This window comes from Petaurus breviceps, unplaced genomic scaffold (genome assembly GCF_028583685.1).
Source record: "Petaurus breviceps papuanus isolate PSGF00001 unplaced genomic scaffold, PetGlider_PUasm1.0 90654, whole genome shotgun sequence".
In the NCBI taxonomy this organism is placed as follows: Eukaryota; Metazoa; Chordata; class Mammalia; order Diprotodontia; family Petauridae; genus Petaurus; species Petaurus breviceps.
Genome location: NW_027187301.1, coordinates 2666813 through 2676192, shown reverse-complemented (window position 1 = coordinate 2676192; position 9380 = coordinate 2666813). Strand labels below are relative to the sequence as shown.

General features: G+C 39.9%; 1 protein-coding gene and 1 long non-coding RNA gene across 3 annotated transcripts in view; one reads left to right on the top strand and one right to left on the bottom strand.

Moving 5' to 3' along the window:
• Window positions 1-9380, top strand: part of MYLK (myosin light chain kinase) — a 449378-nt gene that overhangs the window by 114292 nt on the left and 325706 nt on the right. The gene's annotated exons all lie outside the window — the stretch shown is intronic.
• LOC138143716 (uncharacterized) overlaps window positions 3900-9380 on the bottom strand; it is a 35827-nt gene continuing 30346 nt past the window's right edge. For both annotated transcript variants that reach the window (XR_011163784.1, XR_011163783.1), the window contains exons 2-3: window positions 7132-7422; window positions 3900-4419 (exon numbers count right to left, since the gene is read on the bottom strand). This is a non-coding gene — a long non-coding RNA (uncharacterized lncRNA). The remainder of the gene's footprint in view (window positions 4420-7131; window positions 7423-9380) is intronic.

Genomic DNA, 9380 nt, shown 5'->3' with positions numbered 1-9380 from the left:
GATAGATAGATAGATAGATAGATAGATAGATAGATAGATAGATAGATGAATCTATCAGCTTGAAAACCTTCTCCACCAACACCTTCTCAGCTCCCTTTTATATGTTCTCTTCCCCCATGAGAATCCAAACTTCTCAAGGGCATATACTGTCTTCTTTTTGCTTTAATTGTATTCTCAGCACCTTAGCATAGTGCCTGGTTCACAGCAAGCTCTTAATAAATTCTCTCTCTCTCTCTCTCTCTCTCTCTCTCTCTCTCTCTCCCTCTCTGTCTGTCTCAATACCATTCATCCTGGGTTGGGTAAAATTCTTCTGAAGACATCTGGATTACCTTTAACTTTATGTTTTATTTCTGAATTTGTATTCTCTTTCCTTTTATTAATCTAAGTTGGTTTTGTTGTGCAAAGGCAATACGATATTGATATTAAAATATACAAGGATGGATTGGTACTGCTGCCAACCATATTTTTAAATACATAGAAACATTTTAATAACAGTTTATTATACACTCAACATAGGCTAATGGTATACAAAAACTAATGTGTCATTTTCAAAAACTTTACATATTGAACAAAGCAGAATGGGTACAATTAGAATTTTTACAGAGGACAAAAAGGGAATTTAAAGATTTAAATGTCATAGAACCAATAGAGGAAGATCAACACACTGATCAGTAAACACCAGAACTAGAGCTGATATCTTAAACTGTAATCTTGCAAACAGGTAGAGCAAAAAGTAGCCAGATAGCAGCAGGGTTTTAATTGATATTTTAGCTTGATTTAGCCAACTAGCTAGCTGATGTCTCAACTTAAGTAAATACTAAATTGGGGTAATAAAGCTGAACTAGAAGTTCTCATACCATAATCAGTTAATTACCTGAGCTGCAGGCTCTAGCCAGTGATACAACTAGCTAGCTTAAGGAAATAGTGGTCATAATGTCAATACAGAAAGATTCTCTTACCATAATATATTGGAAAGAGGTGTTTGAGTCCTAGTACTAGATCACACATGCTTTCTGAGTCTCAGTTTCCTCATCTGTAGAAGATAACAGTAGTTGTATTATCCCACATCACAGGATTATCCTGATGGAATCATTTTATAAAGTCTTAAAGTATTTGTAATGGTAATAGAAATTTGAAGATCTTCCCTGCCCCTTAATAAGCCTAAATTGAACTTGAGGACCTTTCCTGATTTGAAACATACTCTGCCCCCTAATCGGCTGCTTGTACCACTTTGGGAAGAGTTGTGTGATTTGGCCAGATGAGATTCTGGGCAGTCATTGAGCCCCATGGCTTTGCAAACCCAGATGTTGGTGCTTCTCTCTCTGGTGACTAACTAGATATGGATGTAATGGTCAGACAGCTGGAAGCCCTGTCTGCTGAATTGTGTTATTTTCTCTTGTAACTTCTGTATGTATTCTCTGTAGTTCAAGGTGCTGACTTTTCCCCCTAAACTAAGTAAATGATATATGTTTGATTGATTAAAGTAAGATTGTTAACCTTTTTTCAGTTGCTTTCCTTTAGAAAAGCAGATCTAAGAACCTGTGTTGACGGCCACCCTGGGGATGCTGGGGTGCTTGCTGCTACAATATTTTAGAAATATGACTTGTTATTCCATGTTAAGTGAAAGAAATGGGATGCCAAGAGTTGCTGCCATCCCTCGTGGCAGGTGGCTGTTGTTATTGTTTGTCCCATTCTTGAAGTGGACTAATGACATCATGAAAATGATGTCTTGACTTGAGAGTGAATTGGATGCAAGTGAGGCAGAGTTGGGCAAGTAGGAGGTTACAAGGACCCTCAACACCCAGAGCAGAGGTTCTTAACTTGGGGCCATTAACTTGTTTTGATATTTTGATAACTATTTTTATAGAATCATTTTCCTTTGTAATGCTCCCTTTATTGTTTTAATATATTTATATTAATATATTGTATATATTTATTTTATTGATTATATTATTAGTGAAAAATGCTGACTTTAAGAGGAGTTCCATGATACACAAAAGTTTAAGGGCCCTTGGCCCATCTACCAATAAGCATGTGTTAGGCACCTATTATATGCCAGAGGTCTTGCTAAACCACTGGGGATACAAAAACAAAAGTGAAACAGTCCCTGCCCCTCCCCCTCCCCCCCCCCCCCAGGCCTAGAAAGGAGAGAATTCCCAGCTGGAGGAGCAGGTTTAGGAACCCATCGGATTGCAGGGCTTGAGGGCAAGGATTGTTTACATGGCCTGACCTGGTTAGAGATCAGGGGATGGATCAGTTAAACACAAGTGCTTGTTGTAGATTCCTGTGTATGACTGAGAGGAAGTGTATCCAAAATGACCTTGATACACATCACCCCATGGTAGCCCAGTAAAGAAGACTGAGCCAAGTCTGAACCTGATCTTTGTTTCTGGGCAAATAAACCTTGGCTTGAGGTGCCTCCCAGGTCCTCAGATAAGAACCAGCAAATAATAACGAATTGTTTTCCTTCAGAGCCAGAAGCACTCCTATGGGGAAAGGCTTAGGCTACCGCCAAGAAGAATCGAAAGGACATTGACTTTGAGAACACATTGATGCTGGTATTAAGCAGAGGTAGCAATGTAGTTTTTTTTTTTTAATCAAAGTATCTTCTTCCTTGTGCCCTAATGTGCGGCACTTGAGGCTTGAAGCTATAGGGAGTATGCTTTGTAGGATAGCAGCCTGAAGTAAAGTGCCTGACTACATGAGAAAAAGCCAGAAGAAGGTAAGCCCCTATTCTCCTGGTCCCAGTATGAGTAGGGTGATTTCTCTTAGAAACAGGAAATCTTCATTGATAAGGGGATGCATAGCAGTTCTAGCCTTGCAAAGGCTTTCAAGAGACTCCCCAACTTCACCTGAGTCATCCCCAGACTTTTGCAATAAGTACTGGTACTGAGGTGGTGTGGTGGAATGCAAATGCCCTGACCTGGGAATCAGGATATCTGCCACTTAATACCAATGGGATTGGGGTAAGGAAGCAGCACCATGAGAATACAAAAGGATGCTTCATTTAGAAACTAAATTTCAGCTCTGCTACTTAGCAACCTTAGAAAATTTTATTTGATTGTTTTTCATAATGAACATGAAATGGACTGATCAAGAGAAATGACCCAAGCCAAGCCAATAGTTCTGAGCATCATTTTATTGAGCTGGCCAGCGACAGTCTCCCAAGGAAACCTTAGGAGAGCTGCCCCGACCATCAGGAAAGGGGGAATATTTAAAGTAAAAAACCCTCAAAAATAGGTGTGGGAAATAAAGTTAGTCTTGTGGGAAGCAAAGTTAGTCTGACAATGGTAGATAAGCACATCCGTTGTAGCCAGGCCTTGGTCTGGACAGTTGTACAGTCCTTGCCCTGATTTATTGTGAGACCCAGATGTTCAGGATCATTCTGACATCTTATCAGGAAGTATGGCCAGGTCTGTTTCTCACAAGAGAGGGGCTCTTGGCTAAACACGTACGAGTTCAGGAAGAATTCAGTAATTTTCCAAACTTGTTACATACAGGGGCTTAGTATATGAGTCCATGGGCATTTCACACAAGCCTTACCCCCTTCCTTTTTAAATTCTGTTTCCCCACATACACACACATGGAAAAAAGAAGAATCAATTTCCACATTGACCATGTCCAAAAATGTATCTCATTCTGCATCCTGATTCCATCACCTGACTGTTAGGAGGTTGGCAACATGCTTCATCTTTGGTCATCTGGAATTGTGGTTCGTCTCTGAACTTATCAAAGTTCCTAAGTTTTTCACAGTTGTTTATCTTTATAATATTCTGGTTGTTGCATAGTTTTCCTGACAAATCCCCAAAAGCTATTAAATTGTGTATACCCTCTGAACTAGCAATACCATTATAGGTCTGGTCTGTACCCTAAAGAGATCAAAGAACAAGGAGAAGGTCCCATGTGTACAGAATTATTTATAGCAGTATTTTTTTTTTACAATGGCAAAGAATTGAAAACTGAAAAGGTGTCCACCAATTGGCAAATGGATGAACAAATTATGGTACAGTATATGTTATGTGATAGAATATTATTGTGCTAAAAGAATAGATGAAGGGGAAGGTTTCATAGAAAACTGGAAAGATCTATATGAACTGATACAAAGCGAAGTGAGTAGAACCAGGAGACTAATTCATACAATAACAACAATATTGGAAAAACAAACATCTTTGAAAGGCTTAGGAACTCTGATCAACATAACAATCAGCCACCTTCCAAAAGTATGATGAGGTATGCATCTCTAGATGGAGAGATGATAGACTCAGAGTGCAGATTAAAGTATAGTTTTGTGGAGGGTTGAGTGAGGGATATGATCAATGTGAGCATTTGTTTTGCTTCACTGTGCATGTTGCAATGAGTTTTGTTTTTCTTGCTTTTTCAAGAGGAAGGGGGGCAGGCAGGAGAAGGATGAATATAAACCTGAAAGTAAAAGATAAAAAAGAAAAAATTAAATATTCTCTTGATTCTGTCCATTTTATCCTGCATCAGTTAATATGTTTTCTCAGGTTTATCTGAAATCATCCCTTTTATCATTTTTTATGGTGCATGAATGTTTCTTTACATTCATGTACCATAATTATTTCAGTCATTTCCCCAACTGATTGGCATTCCTTATAGCTTCTGGTTCTTTGCCATTACAAAAAGAATTGTTATAAATATTTTGGTACATGTGGGTCCTCTCCCCCTTTCTTTGATCTCATATAACTTGTAGAGGTAGATATCACTGACTCAAAGAGTTCACACAGGTGAGTGACTTTTGGGACATATTTCCAAATTGTTTTTCAAAGTGGCTGTAGCAATTCATAGTTTCAGGTACAATAACATACCCGTTTTCCCGCAAATCTTCCAACATTTGTTATTTTGCCCATTTGATGGATATCAGGTAGAACCTTAGACTTTCTTTAGTTTTAATTTCTCTAATTATTGGTGGTTTGGAGTATTTTTTCATATAACTGTTGAAAGCTTGGATTTCTTCCTTTGAAAACTGCCGCTTCATATCCCTTAACATTTAGCAACTGGTATTGGCTTTTCCTGGCTCTTGAACTCTTCATTCTCTGTAAAACCTTCTCCAATTCTCTAGGCCACAATGATTTCCCTTTTTCAGAGATGCTACAATATTAGAACCTTCATTTTGGCATATGTCTTTCTGAACTTTTCCAGCCTGCTTCATATTTCTTTCTCTTTTTTTGCTTTTTGGAGGGGGGAAGGCAGGGCAGTTGGAGTTAAGTGACTTACCCAAGGTCACATGGCTAGTTTTATGTTAAGTATCTGAGGCTGGATTTGAACTCAGGTCCTCCTGACTCCAGGACTGGTGCTCTATTCACTGTGTCACCTAGCCACCCCCATATTTAATTCTTTTATAATTTCACCATAATATTCCATTCCATTACTGTGCCTTAATTTATTTATCTCTTCTTCAATTATTAAACATATACATTGTTTACTTTTTTTGCTATTACAGGTAGAACAATTGAATTTTTTCATAGGTAGATTATGTTTCAAACATAAAATCATACATGCTACAATATCTTGATTTTTAAAATAATTTTTGATATATCATATCATCATGTATTGTTATATTACATCATTCATTGTTGTTGTTCAGTTGTTTTTCAGTCGTGTTCAATGTTTTTTGACCCCACTTGGGGTTTTCTTGGTAAAGATACTGGAGTAGTTTACCACTTCCTTCTCCAATTCATTTTACAGATGAGGAAACTGAGGCAGACAGGTTAAGGGATTTGCACAGGGTCACAGTAAGTATCTGAGGCCAGATTTGAACTTAGGAAGCAGAGTGTCCTTGACTCCAGACCTGGCACTATATCCACTGTGCCACTAACTGCCATTATATAATATCCTATAATTTTATTTTTGTTTATATCACATTCTGACTATGCTCCTGCTTTCCTTTCCTGCCTAGTGAGCCCTCTCTTATAACAAAATTTTTAAAAGAAAAAATAATAAATCACCAAACATCTTTCAAGTGCCTTATGTTTGAGGCACAGTATTTGGGGATAAAAAAGACAAAACAAAAACCAGGAACTTTCAATTTCATATATTTCCTAACAAAACTACCAATTCCTTGAGGGCAGGACTGGATCCTTGTATTTCTTTTCCCTTTTATAGCAATTAACACAAAGCTAGACCTGTAGATTCTCACTAAATATTATTCTGTTGAATGGATGAAGTAATGGTCTCCTCCTCTGGGACTTTATAGCTAGAATTTTGGAAAGACTTGAATCAATAAGAATCAGTCATCTTTCTCAGCAGCCAAGGTTGCAAACTAAACCTTGAGGACTGAATGAAATCAGCTGTATTTACTACCATTTCTCGCCTCACTTCCCCTCCCACTAACCCCAGTATCTATTTTTCTGGGCAATAGATAGAAGAAAAAATGAAAAAACAACATTTCTGTTTCCTAGGTTTTTTGCTTGAGGGAAAGGGAGCAGGAAGGTAGGGGAAGAGGTGATGATCTTGGTGGGGACTGTGAAAGGGACTGCTTCCATGCATCCATTGTTCCACTCTCAACCTGGAGCCCAGGTTCCTATAGGAAATGATGTTTCCAGACCTGAACTACTTTATTTAGGAATTATTTGCCCACTTCCCACCCCACCGATGCTCATACCTCTAGATACTGTGGCTTAGGGTATAGAGAACTAGTTTTGAAGTCTGGGAGAGCTGGGTTCCAGTCTTGCCTTTGACACAGGCTGACTGTGTGACAATTAATTTGGTGCTCTAGGCAGAGGGATCAAACATTCAGCTCACAATATTCCTAAGACAACAGCAAAAACAGATCCTGTCCTCAAAAAACTTATATTCTAATGAGAGAGACAATATGTGTAATTCAGGACATGTGAATGTTCTTAATGTTGGGTCCATGGGCTTTTTGATATTCTGATTATTGTATTTCAATATCATTAGTTTGTAATCCCATAGATTTTATTTTGTGCATTTAAAAATATTTTTCTGAGTTTTCTATAGGCTTTATCAGACTGCTGAATGGGTTCATATCTCTCCCTCTCCCCCCTCCCTCTCTCTCTCTCTCTCTCTCTCTTTCTCTCTCTCTCTCTCTCCCTCTCTCTCTCTCTCTCACACACACACACACACACACACACACTCACACACCCATCTCACCTGTGGCCCCAAGAAGCTGTAGCATTGGCAGTGGCCATACCCTCTCTACGGTCTCAGCAGATGGACTAACCCATCAGTGAGTTAGACAGGTGTCTACCCCAAGTACATGAAGACTTCTCCCAGTGGAATAAGTGGATGAGAACAATTTGTTCCAATATCCATGAAGATTGCTGAAGCAGATGCTGTGCAGGACTGAGAGCTTGGTCAGATATAGAAGACACCAGGTCATCCACTGCATTGGGCCATCACTAGTCATCTTGACTTTTGTTTTGCCAATGGACTTCAATGACTCTGGAAGAGAGTAGAAGTAGAAGACTTTGTGTCCTTGGTTCTAAACAAGATTAAGTGCTTCCTATATACTTGGCATTAAGCTAAGCAATGGGATTACAACAGAAACAGAAAGATAATCCTTGTCCTCAAGGATTCTAATTCTAATGGAGGAAGACAAAACATAAAAAGGCACAGGAAATCCTATGGAGAAGAGTCAGCTGTGAAGCCTGGAGATGGTAGAAGAGAGATATGGCCTGGGTTTCCACTTAATTTGGAAGTTCTTGCAGGAACCACCCAATCAGAAAGGAAGGTCACAAGGGGAGAGGGTACTTGCCCATTTGAGAAGTATTCCAGAGGTGGAATGAGCTTCTAGGATGAAGAGATTTCAGGTGGTAGAGAAAGTCCTGTGAAGATGTCAAAAGGTAGCCTAGGGAGGGATGTACTATACTAGAAAAATGTTTGTCCTTAATTTCAAAGAGGATTGATGACATTGTAGGGATAATGTCTTCACTCCTGCTTGAACTGAATTTAAGTGAGGCAGAGTCGAACAAAGTCATCCGCCTCACTCTCTCTTCCAGAGTCATCAAAGTCCAGTGGGAAGACAAAAGTCAAGATGATTGGTCATGGCCTAATGCACTGGATGGTCTTAGTGTCTATGATGTCTGACCAAGGTCTAAGCACTCCATAGAGCCTACTCCAGATGCCTTCGTGGCCACTGGAGCAAATTGTTCTTATCCATTCATTTGGCTAGGGAAAGTCTTTACATGCTTGAGGGAGGCAACCCTTTAACTCACCAATGGGTTTGAGGCCTGTCAGTTACCTTTAACCTAGTTCAGTCCATCTACCCAGGATGTGGCCACTGTGCATTCTACGCCTTCTGGGAGCCACAGGTGAGAAAGAGTTGAGGATCAGGTAGACACCAAAGGTGGAGGAGCAGCCCTGAAAGGGCTCAACATTCCCTCACACCAGAGGTGCTAGTCCTCCCTGAACACCCCCTACACCCCACCAGAAAATACAAAGTAGATTGAAGGTAGCCTTGGAGGGGAATAGTTAGAAGGATGGACAAGGAGCTGGTCTTCATGGAAGATGGAATTTTGTTAAAGTCCATTCCCCAGATTGGTTGGGTCTTGATGCAGTAACAGAGGCACTTTACTAACATCCCACCCAAGAAAAGGAAGGCCAGTGGAATTGTTCCCTCCTGGCCCAGGGTTGTGGGATCAGTATTTCCAAGGGAGTTTCCTGGGCTCCCACATCATCCCCTCTTCTCTCTATAGCTGACTGCAGAAATAGTGTCTTGGTCTGACCTTGTATGACTCCTCTGTAGGCTATGGAACATCTCCCTGTTCAACATCCTTCTGTTTCCCCATTTTGTCCTATGGTGCAGGGATCAGATTTATTGACTGATCTTTTTTCTCTGCTACCTCATGTTACTAATATCCTAGAAAAGCCGTCTCTGATCTCATTCATACTCTGGGTAGGTGTCTTCTAATTAAGGACTTGGCATCTTGGGACTTGGAGGAGTTGAGTGGTCAAGCTGACCTCCTTTCCAAGTCACTAGCTCCAAATGAATAGTATATTACTCATGGTATATTGATGAGAGGTCAGACCCAGGTATACATTTTTTGATTTGGTTTTATCAGCCCTGTTTGAGCTATGGCTATTCCCCCCTTTCTGCTTACCGGTTTTTTGCTCTCATTAAACCTCCAGTAGCTGTATTCAAGCTACCTTTGAGTTTGTGGGAATGGTAAGGTAATCGCTCCAATGAGGAGCAACTGCTTTAGTCTTTCTTATTACTTGGGTCTTATTTCCTTGAGAGACATAGTACCTAAGTGAGCCCTTTCCTTCCCCTAGTGATGGTCATTTACTTATAACCTAAAAAAATGGAAACAATATTGAACCCATCTAGAAAAATGACTGATAGGAGAGGCTAGGTGATGCAGTGCATAGAGTACTAGCCCTGGAATCAGGAGGACCTGAGT